The sequence below is a fragment of the Cervus elaphus genome, chromosome 14, assembly GCF_910594005.1.
Source record: "Cervus elaphus chromosome 14, mCerEla1.1, whole genome shotgun sequence".
NCBI classification, from domain to species: domain Eukaryota; kingdom Metazoa; phylum Chordata; class Mammalia; order Artiodactyla; family Cervidae; genus Cervus; species Cervus elaphus.
This window is the reverse complement of record NC_057828.1, coordinates 46096739-46108543: the sequence shown is the minus strand read 5'-3', so window position 1 is coordinate 46108543 and position 11805 is coordinate 46096739. Positions and strand designations below refer to the sequence as shown.

Here is an 11805-nt window from a genome sequence, read left to right as displayed (position 1 = left end):
CAACAGAGAAATAGACTGGCCTGGGATAGTTTGCAGAAACCACTTTTTAAAAAAAATATGATTAATTTATTACAAAAGAGAAACATGGAAATTATTTACATGATGAAACGATTTCAGAACTTCAGTGGAATGGGCAGCATCATGTGATGTCATTTCAGTAGTGACTTATTTCAGTCTACATGTTTTCCAAGAAGGTCACCACCTCTAAATAAGAAGTAATCCTTGTCATCTAGAACAACTTTGGTGCCTCCATATTCGGGGAGAAGAACTTTATCTCCAACTTCATGCTAGCTGGTTAAATCTCTTTACCCTTTCCTTTAGAGTCTGATCCAACAGCTCCTGTTGTTGCTTGCAATAGTTTTCCCTGAGATTTTTCTGGAAACATAATACCTCCTTTGGAAAAACTTCTTTTTAAATATTTATTTATTTTACTTGTTTGGCTGCTCTAGGTCTTAGTCACATGGGAATCTTTAGTTTCCAATCTTTAGCATGTGGGATCTATTTCCCTTATCAGAGATGGAACCTGGGCCCCCTGCATTGGGAGCACAGAGTCTTAGCCACTAGACCACCAGGAAAGTCCTGAGAAACTGCTTTTTAGAATGAACCCTTTGGAATCAGCTTTGGTAACATCTATGTCTGCTTATTCTTACTCAAAATAAGCCATGTGATTCATTTCCAGTTAACAGAGATGAGTGGCTGGAGGTTGTAAAATTGTTAAACTTCAGAGCTGACAGGAAACTTAGAAACTGTGTAATGAAGAGGTTGCAAACCAATTGCCCAGAGGCCAACTTTGTATCCAGAGGTGTTTGTTTGGCCTATACAGGATGCCCTTAATATGGGAACCAACATTTCTCAATTTGGGAATTTTCACACAAAAAAAGAATTCTTTAAAAACTCAGATGCCTGGCAGCCCAAGGCTCACATTTTTGCGTGGAAGTGTTGGGTTGGGGAAGAGGAGAAGCCTCTTTTCCAGGTCTCCTTGGTACTACCACCCCACAGGCCACCTGTGGCCCACACCTGCCCCCTTCACTGTCAGGTTAAGCGCCTGGCCTGTAAAGAGTTGAATTGGCTCCTCCCACTAATAGTCGGAAAAAAGGTCAGTTTTCATTCCAATCCCAAAGAAGGGCAATGCCAAAGAATGTTCAAACTACGGTACAACTGCGTTCATTTCACATGCTAGTAAGGTTATGCTCAAAATCCTTCAAGCTAGGCTTCAGCAGTACATGAACCGAGAACTTCTAGACATACAAACTGGGTTTAGAAAAGGCAGATCAAATTGCCAACATTTGTGGATCATAGAGAAAGCAAGAGAATTTTGCAGTTCCAATACTTTGGCTACCTGATGCAAAGAGCCAACTCACTGGGAAAAAACCCTGATGCTGGGAAAGCAAAAGGAGAAGAGGGTAACAGAGGGTGGGTTTTGGCCCGTGGGGTGTGGCCAAAAACTAAAAATAACATGACAGAACATAATAAAGTGACCCAGGGATCGAGCCCGGGTCTCCTACATTGCAGGTGGATTCTTTAGCATCTGAGCCAAACATAATAAAGTGAAAGTTTGTTGACCTAAAATTTCATCTTTTCTTGGGCCTGCTTGCTGGGCCAGACATGTGGTTGTCAGCACCACCAGCCCTGACTTCTTCCTGGTCCAAGCAGTGTGCAGTGCCATCCTGACCTGGGTAATTTGGGGTGGGGGACACTCTGGGCTTCCTGGGGCCCGGCAGCTGACACCAGGGCCTGGGGAGGGAGGCCACCTGGCCCTGCAGGGGCCTGGGTCCCAGCTGCCAGCAGCGTGCTCACTCCTGCTGCCAGATGGCAGAGCACACCCCTGTTTATGATTAGGGGGCTGACTGCACTCAGAACCCAGGAAGCCGATGATGAAAGCTGTGAAGAGAACATTGTTATATGACTTTTCATAGTTTCCCAAGTAAATATGACACTCGCTGCTGCTTGAATTACTAATGCCTTGGAAGAGGAGGCCGAAATCTGTTCCCAAACAGACTCCTTTTTTTTTCTCTCCGTCACCTAGGCACTCGGCATTGTTGTCGAAATGTTTTCCTGGGCTCGCCCGTCCTCCAAACTCAGTACATTCCCTGGGAGGAGAACCTGGCGCCTGGGCAGCCCGGATGGCCCAGCAGCCTCACTCCCCTGCTCCTCTGCGTCAGCTCCACATCCAGCAGGCAGCTCGCCACAGGCAGGTGACCCCACGGTCCTGGATCACAGCTGCAAATGACAGTGGTGGGGAGGCAGCCACAGCTGGTTTCCAAGGAGATGTGGCTTTGAACAGGCAACTTCAGGCGGAAAGGACCCTGCCGGACACGCGACCTCCAAGCCCCACTCTTGGGCCACCTGGGGACAGCCGGAGAAGGAGCCTGGACCCAATGGGCACTCGGGTCTCTACTGTCTTTATTACCACTTAGAAAAGCTAGTAAACAGATGGTTTGGTTTAGAGAAAATATGCAGCCAGGGTTATTAAAAGGGGGCAGGGGAAGCAGAAGAATGAGGAGAGGAAAGGGAACGGCAGGAAGGCTTGTATGCAGCAGGACCGGTGACAGCTTGTAAATCTCAACCAACACCACTGGATCTGCCTGTGTCTCTGGCTGGGGCTACTCGGTCCTCGCTGAACACATCTGTCCCTAAAGAAGCCCAGATGAAACCAATCTCAGGTGGAAAACGCAGTCTGCCCTGCTCATGGTCCCACACATACCCATGGTCAAATGAGCCTGGGGACACTTAGGGCCAGAGAGCACACATGGGTTGCCCTCCAGAGGGGTCAGACACACCATGGATGGCCACAGAGAAGCTGTCCCTCCTGAGAGAAAGGAGTTCAGACCATGGGCTTCCTGTGGGGACAGAGAGGACACAAGGGGTGGAGGGCTTGGTTACGTCCCTGGTGGTGACCTCAGCCTGGAGGATGCTGCCAGCCCACTTGGATCCTGAGAGCCTTCCCTCCAGGAAAAGTCCAGAACATGAGGGCTCAGGGTTGAACTACAGGACAGAGACTCTTAAGAAAGGAGAGGCAAGAGAAGCCTCACACACCCTCCAGGAACCCCCTTCCTAGGTTCTCAGCATCTTCTGGAGAGTGACACCGTGATGCCAGGATGCAGTGAGTAGAAGGGGCTGAAGGGAGGAGAGAGGATTTGCACCTTTTTGTGAGCAGTATAATATTCCAGAGGAAGCTTGTCCCACATCTAAGACAGAGAAGTCACAAGAAGCCAGGTGCAATTCCCAAAGATAAGAAACTGAAAACAGCAAGGCTTCTGAGCTCCGGGTCTCATGCGTGTGCTGTGCTAAGTCACTTAAGTCGTGTCCAACTCTTTGTGACCCTATGGACTGTAACCCACCAGGCTCCTCTGTCCATGGGATTCTCCAGGCAAGAATACTGGAGTGGGTTGGCATGCCCTCCTCCAGGGTTCAAACCGGCATCTCTTATGTTTCCTGCACTGGCTGGCAGTTCTTTACCATTAGCGCCACCTGGGAAGCCCTCAGAGTCTCATATAAAGTCCTAAAGTAGACGGGTAAAGGTTTCTCTTGCTTTTATTTCTGCTAAAGCAACATGCATAGAAATAGGAAGAGGACAAACCCTGCAAGGAGCTGGAAAGGGGGATCACAGGCAAACGCAGACTGCAGAGACCAGTTATGGTCTAAGGCGAGGCTGCTCTGAGTGTGGTCCTTAGACCTGTGTTGGTCAGCTAAGAGCGGGTCAAAGACTCCACAGAATAAGTATAGAAATCAAGAGTAAGCACCAAGAAACTTCTATATGCCTTTCACCCCTTCTTAGGCTTGTCTTATTATATCCGGAATATAATAATAAGAAAAGAAATGCAGGCTTGTATTTTGTATGGCTTTTATTTCTTTCATTGCTTTTTCCCGTCTGTGTCTAGGTTATTGTATTTCGCAAAGGCAGCAGTCTGTGATGGCTTGGAAATGTGGAAAACAAAACATCCTTCCCTGCAGATACTCACTGGCCCAAGGGATGTGAAGCGCCAAGGAAAGAACTCCTTCTCAATCTTGGGAGAGAGTGAAATCCATGCAGCAGCAGCCCTGGGGGGCTGCACGGGGGCGCTGACCAGGCAGCCAGGAGCCCAGGCCAACCAACCCCACTGGGACACATAGATTAGGGTAAACCCTTGTCCTGCCCTGACCAGGCATAAAAACAGGGGCCATTAGAGCCAGGCCTGCAGTGACAAGGTGTATTGGCCAGTAAAGGGGATGTGGGTGCCCCCGGCACCCTGCCAGGAGAAGTGAGGACTCTGGGAATGGGGTCTCTGGAGACCTCCTGGGCAGGCCTTTTTTTTGGCAGAGGGGAGGGGGCTGTGTTGGGTCTTAGTTGCAGTACATGAGCTCTCTAGCTGCAGCACATGGGCTTAGATGCCCCAAGACATAAGGGATCCTAGTTCCCTGACCAGGGACGGAACCCAAGGCTTCTGTATTGGAAGGTGGATTTCTAGTCACTAGATCACCAGGAAAGCCCCCAGTAGGCTTTGTTATGACTTCGAGGGCCCCCTCCTTTCTCTGATCATGCATGTCAGATGGGGACCTGAGACACAGAGCAACAGAGAAAAGGATGCTGTGGCTTTTATTCTGAAAGCAGAACCACTCCCCGGCCCACTCTCTATATGCACTCTGACCCTGTCCGAACACCCCCATGGCCTGTGGAGCAGAGAAGGCGCTTTCTGCTCCTCTGTGTTCTTTCCTCCCTGGAGTTGGTGGTGAAAAGGACCCAGGGAACCTCCCAGAACCTACAAATGCTGTTGGCTTCGATCCAAGATGGAACACAGTGTATGCTTCCCTCTATGTGAAAAACAGGCAAAACTGTGAGCAGCTAGGATCATGGTCACCCTGAGGTATAGTGATGAGGGAACAAGGAAAATTGAGGAGCAGGGGGCGCGCTGCTCTTGATGGGGGTACTGGGGAAAGGGAGAGTTCAGGTTGCAAAAATAAAATTGTACCCTTATAACTTGTCCGCTTTCTTTGTGTACCTTAAGCTTCAATAAAATGTTTGAAAAACCTCTCGTCTCCAACCATAACTGCAAAAACAAAATAAAATATAGGGACAGAGGTCTTGCTTGATTCTGTTCCTCTTGTGTGAGAAACGCTGAGTCTTAGACCCATGGAAAAGAACAATTACCCCGTGAGAGAAGCTGGGATCTGATTTTTGGGTCACTGTTTTCCCAGGTGGTCGGCGGGTGGGGGAATGGTTGACTCATTTTCCTCACTCCCCTCCTGCCCTTGTCCCCACCATGTGGAGCTGGATGGGGGCCAAGGGCTGGGAGATTTGGGCTGTTGCCTTGGTAATGCTTAAATATTGGCTTCAAGTTATGATGGTAAAATAAATAAGCAGGAGCCTTGGGGAGCTCAAAGTGGCCCTGCCCGTTGTTCCAGATGCTTGTCAAAGCCCGTGCGAGGACTTGGCTCACCCACAGGGAAGCATGGGGGACAAAGCCCAGGTTGGGAGCTGCCTGTGCCCTGGATACTCAGGCACCTGGCCTCCATCTAGTGTGGAGAACAGATCCCTGAGTCTTGGTAGATTCTCAAAAATCCTCACTCAGCGTCGTCTGTTGAAACATTAAGAACTCAAAGCCAGAGTCTCAAGAAAACTCTCTCTGAAGGTAGGGTGGACACAGAGGGCAATCGTGGAACTAAAATCACTGCTAAAGGTAGATTACTCACTTCCAGAAGGTGCACGGGTGTGACCAGTCGCTTAGTTGTGTCTGACTCTTTGCAACCCCATGGACTGTAGCCCCCCAGGCTTCTCTGTCCATGGGATTTTTCCTGGTGGCTCAGTGGTAGAGAACACGCATGTCAATGCAGGAGGCTCAGGTTCAATCCCTAGGTTGGGAAGATCCCCTGGAGGAGGAAATGGCAACCCACTCCAGTATTCTTGCCTGGAGAATCCCATGGACAGAGGAGCCTGGCGGGCTACAGTCCATGAGGTCACAAAAAGTTGGACATGACTGAGTGACTAAACCACCACCACAGGAGGACAGGACCAAAGGAAGACAGGTCAGGGGCTTTCAGAGGTCAGAAGGTGAGGGCCAAGAAAATAACAGTGGTTTTTAGAAACCAGGAACCACAGCACCCTGACTCAGGAGGGACACATCCTGGATCTGGGATCAGGGGAGCTGAGATTTGCAGCAGCGGCCGAGAAGATGACAACCCTGGTCCAGGACATAGACCAGAACTTGGTCCAAGATAAATTCTCCATTCCAGTCCCAGCTCTGTGGCCAAGAAGCTTTGACTTGGAGGTGTGTAGCAGGTCCTTAGCAGCTCTGGGCCTCAGTTTCCCCAATTGTGAGCCACCGTTTATATAGACGGAGGCAGGAGAGGCCCAGACTCCAGCCCTGGGAATGCTGGGAACGGTCCCCGTGAAGCCCATCACACCCTCCCCCGGCAGCTGTGGCAGATGTGCGGGTGCGTATTCCAGGATTTACGATGTGGCTGCCCTCGGGAAAGTGGAAACTGCTGGCCTCGCCCGTCCCGGAGCATCCAAATTACAAACCTCCACTGAAGCCTTGGCTCGGGCGGTATGCTTGTCCCGCTGTGTGTGCAGGGAAGGGAGGAGCACACGAACTTGGGCAGGGTGGGGTGGGGGCAGCTCCTCTGGGCAACGCTGAGGCATCGGCAGTGCTGGGAGGGGCCCCGAACGTTTGACACCAGCGTGAGGTCACCGCTGTCCTGCCTCTGGGGTGTGATGTGTCAGCAGGCAGCCGCTGGCCCACGTGCCCTGATTCCTCACAGCAGCCTGCATTCTTCACCCTGGGCCGGCCGCTGCCCGGCCCAGCCCGCTCCTCGCTCCCACTCCTCCCTCCCAGGGGCCTCCCAGGGCTCCAGCCTCTGGAAGCCAGGAGGGCGTGGAGTGAGGCAATACATCAGCAGGGCGGGTGCCCCCTGGACTCACTGGGGATGCTCTTCTTGGCAGATTAGTCCTCTCCAGGGCCACAGGCTGACTGCTGAGAGATGATTGGGTTCTCCTTCTGCTCCCTCTTGTGAAAGACAGCCCAGTGATAATGGTTGTTGTTCAGACCAGGGATCGAACCCCGGGCCCTTGGCAGTGAGAATGCAAAGTCCTAACCAGTGGTGGCTCAGTGATCAAGAATCTGCCTGCCAATGCAGGAGACATGGGTTTGAGCCCTGGGTCAGGAAGATCGCCTGGAGAAGGAAATGGCAACCCACTCCAGTATTCTTGGTGAGGAAATCCCATTGACAGAGGAACGTGGTGGGCTACTGTCCACGGGTTCGCAAAGAGTCACAATCACAGACACAATCACCACCACCACTGGACCACCAAGGAATTCCCAGGGAGACCCTTTTTTAGAGATGAGGGAACTGGGGGAGCAGGGAAGCAAGTAGTTAGTCCAGAGATCCCCAGCTGGAAAGTGGTGAAGTCAGGATTCAAACCCAGGCCCCACAGTCCTGGGATCCATTCTAAGGTTTCTGCCAGAGCCCAACATCTGGGAGAATTCCTACCCTGCATGCCCAGGCAAGAGGGAAAACAAGCAGGAAATCCTCAGCTTTCCGGAGCAAAACATGGTCCCATCCTCTAGACACCCTCTAACTTCAGTTGGTATATGAATCCCCGAAAGAAGTCTGTAAAAAATCCCTCTCAGAGGTTCTGACCCAGTCAGCTGATGGGGGAGGGGAACCAGGGTCAGCTTTGAAAACAGGACCCTGAACCCCAGGTGACTGGGTGTGGGAAGTGGACTGCGGTCCAGAGCCATGTCCAGAGAAGCCCTGGAGCATCACTGAGATCAGACTCAGGGGTTAAGTTCAGCCGTGTCCCCAGCTCAAGGCAGGAGCAGGCAGCACAGCTCAGCCAGAGTCCAGGCCAGATGAGTCCAGCGGGCCTGGCCTGCTGGGGACCAGAGGGCCTCACCCTGGCACGGCCAGCTGGTGCCCAGCAACCCAAGGAGGAGTTTTTGGATTCAAACTCCCATTCTTGAAGAAGCAAATGCAAGCTCATTCTGGGAGAGCCCCAGGACGGCTCTGGGCTCTGCCCAAACCCTAGCACAGAGGATCCGGAAAGGCCCAGAGGATGAGCCAAACCCTCTTTCCCCTTTACAATTCCAAGCGCCAATAGCTTTTCCCCGAGACCCGCCCTTTCGCAGTGACGTCATCTGCGCATGCTCAGTGCCAAGCGATGATGGAAATCCGGCGTTCCAAGTCCTCCAGGCCAGCTGGAGCTGCAGCGTTAAGCTGTGTGGAGAGCAGCTCCCGTCCACCACCCAAAGCCGGGAGGAAAACAGGTACAGCTAGTGAACAAGACGTCCTTGGCATCCCACTGGAGCCCGCTCTACCAGGTCTCATGATAAGCCATGAGCTCAGCTTCTGGACCAAGCATCCAGGTCTCCACGGCCGCGATGGTGGGCAGTGGCTCTGCCAGCGGCCACACCCAAAATCCCCTCCAGCTTCAACTCCACGGCAAGGCCCAACCCTCTGAGGTTTAAGACTGAAGAGAGAAGGAAGGAAGAGTCATGCCATCCAGGCGGCCCTGTGAAATAAAGAGGTGTCCCAGGATGCCTGGGGAGTTGATATACATGGTGTTCTGGGTTTCTTTTTTTCTAACAGATCTTCTTTTAATTGAGGTGAAATGGGTATATAACATTATGTTACAGATGTACGGCAGAGTAATTCATTATTTGTATACACTGCAAAATAGTAGACCATGATAATCTAGTTACCACTATTACCATACAATTACCCCCCTTCTCCCATCTCACCCATCCCTCACCCAATTCCCCTCTGATAACCATTTATTTTGTATTAATCATTGACCGTCTATATTCCTTCCCCCCCCTCCCCCTTTGGCCGAGTAGTGAAAGCACCAAGGCCTAACCACTGAACCACCAGGGAATTCCTGACATGAACCATCTAAAAGCAGTGATGGGACTTCCTTGGTTGTGCAGTGGATAAGAATCCGCCTGCCAATGCAGGGAACATAGGTTTGATCCCTGGTCTGGGAAGATTCCCTGTTCAGCAGAGCAACTAAGCTTGAACGCCACAACTACTGAGCCCGCGTGCTGCAGCTACTGAGGCCCATGCACCTAGAGCCTGCGCTCCTCAACAGGAGAAGCCATCGAAATGAGAAGCCTGTGCGCCACAAAGAAGAGTGGCCCCACTCACAGTAACTAGAGAAAGCCCGAGAGCAGCAATGAAGACCCAGCACAACCAAAAATAAATTAATAATTTTTAATTAAAAAAAAGCATTGATTGTGTATCCAAGCCACGTTTCTTCCTCTTCCCCATTGCAATTAATCTTTCATAATTTTCTTATTTCTTTTAGCACATTCAGGGCATACCATATTATCTTCTAGGTCTGAGGATGGGAAAGTGCAGGCGGGTAGCAGGAAGAGAGAGAACATCTCCTGGGAGTGTCAGGGATTCAGGCCTGTCCTGCAGGTGAACCCAACCTTCTATGTCTGCTGGGAACAGTCTGCCACAGACCACACGCTACTGAACACCTGAATCTTGTGGCAGAATGGGCTGAACAGAGATAGGAAGGGGTCATGAATTCACAGCCTAAGGTTGAATGGCTTACAGCAATTCTTTTTCTTTTTTTTTTTTAACATCTTTTTATGTATTTACTTTGGCCAGGCCGTGGGGCATGTGGGATCTTAGTTCTCCAACTAGGGGTAAACCGGTGGCCCCTGCACTGGAAGTGCAGAGTCTTAACCACTGGACCATCAGGGAAGTCCCTCAGCAATTCTTGACCATGCTGCCAACATGGCTTCCTGAGCTGAAGTTATCACTTCAACCATATTAGTTCCTTCCTTGCTCTCACTCATCCTACTTTTCTGAAAGCTTACGTTCTTGGTCACCGTCATGTGTTTCCTTCAACATGACTGCAATCTGGCCTCCTGAGATGACTCAGGAATTCACTCATCTTTTTCAGAATAAGCATGTTTCTGGAGTCTCAGATAAACCTCTATTTTCTGGCCACTGGTACTCAAATTAAGTTGTTGGCACCAGTTCTACAAAGTGTCCTGACGCACCTTATCAATTGGAGGCATCACGGTCGGCAAGAAGAAATTGGTTTACTGCAACTAGATTTGGGCCAAGCTTTGAACTGTTCATTTGTTTAAGGAGGATGAACTTGATCACTTGTACTCAGCAGATCCACATTGATTTCTGAAGTTGAAGAAACACCTGGTTCCAATTCTTTCATTAACTGGAACCAATGTAAGAATCACTTTTCCTTTATCTAATACCTCTTCAAAGGAATTCTCATAATATGGGTGTGCCATTTTTCTGTTTTGTTTTTTAATTTTTTACCAAGGTAGGATTCACATTTGTTGTTGTTGTTCATTGCTAAGTCGTGTCCAACTCTTTTCGACCCCATGGACTGCAGCACGTGAGGCCTCCCTGTGCCTCACCATCTCCTGGAGTTTGCCCAAGTTCATGTCTATTGAATCAGTGATGCTATCCAACCAGATTCACATACCATAAAATTAACCTTTGTTGGGACTTCCCTGACAGTGCAGGGGTTAAGACTCTATACTCTCACTGCAGGGGCACAAGGTTCAATCCATAGTCAGGGTAATCCATGACCAAATAATAATAATAATAAATTAACCACTGTAAAGTGAACATCTCAATAGCATTTAGTAGTACATTCAGGGTGTTATGCAAGCGCCACCTCTATTTGGTTCTAAAATATTTTTATCACACCAAAAGGAAACCCCCTACCTATTAAACCATCATCACTCCTGTTCACCCTCTACCCAGCCCCTGGCAACCACCAATCTACCTTCAGTCTCTGGGTTTACCTCCTCTAGACATTTCATAGAAATGGAGTCACACAATATGGAACTAGACATCTGTGGTTTTTAGCTGCCCAGCGCACCATTTCCCGTTATGCTGACCAGAGCACCCACATTTTACTTTGGGGAAGCCACACTACCCTTCCCTTCAATCCACTTGAATGCCCTACCCACTGTGTGCAGAGGAAGGCACATGATCCAAGTCTGGCAAATCAGTCACCCTGATTGGCTCAGGGATGGGCTGTGACTCAATCCCAGCCAATGAGAGCAGTCACAGGGCTTCTGGAGCAAGGTGCTCTCTGCTTGGCTTGCTGAATCAGCAAAATGGGAGGCTGGGGTGACTGGAAGCCACCTTTGCCACCACGGAAGGAGTGCCCATCTGGGAAAGAAACCCACCCGGAGGAAGACAGAGACAAAGCACTGAGTCTAAGCAAAGGGCTCTTGTGCCCAATGCAAAGAAAGGCAAATTCTGAGGGTGGGAGTTTGCAACAAAGCAAGGATTTTGTTGCAGGTCTCCACGCAAGGGGATGGGAAACAAGTCTCAGATCCACTCCAACTTGGTCTCTGAGTTAGAGATTTCTCAAGGGGAACAAAGGCGCTGGGGTTAATCTTCTGAATCATCTGTGGTATATGTGTCTTTGAACCCATGGTCTGTGAAACCAACATAATGTGCACAGGTCATCTTGACCTGGAAGATAACCTAGAACATCACATCAACTGTGATGCTTATTGGAAAGCTGTGGCTCACAGTACCTGGCGTTCACTACTTTTTATTGATTCGGCAAACGAATTCTGCAAACAAATTTGGGCTAGGACAAAGAGGAGTAGGAAGATCAAGAACAGAAACCTGGGGCTTCCCTGGTGGCTCAGTGGTAAAGAATCCGCCTGCCCATACAGGAGACATCGATTTGATCTCTGATCCAGGAAGATTCCACACGCCGAGGAATAACTAAGCCCATGTGCCACAACAACCAAACCTGTACTCCAGATCCCAGGAGCCACAACTACTGAAGCCTGGGTGCCCTAGAGCTGGTGCTCCACAATAAGA

General features: G+C 50.0%; 1 pseudogene; it reads right to left on the bottom strand.

Moving 5' to 3' along the window:
• Window positions 1-9186: 9186 nt before the first annotated feature.
• LOC122707428 lies at window positions 9187-10241 on the bottom strand (annotated as a pseudogene).
• Between the last annotated feature and the right edge of the window lie 1564 nt (window positions 10242-11805).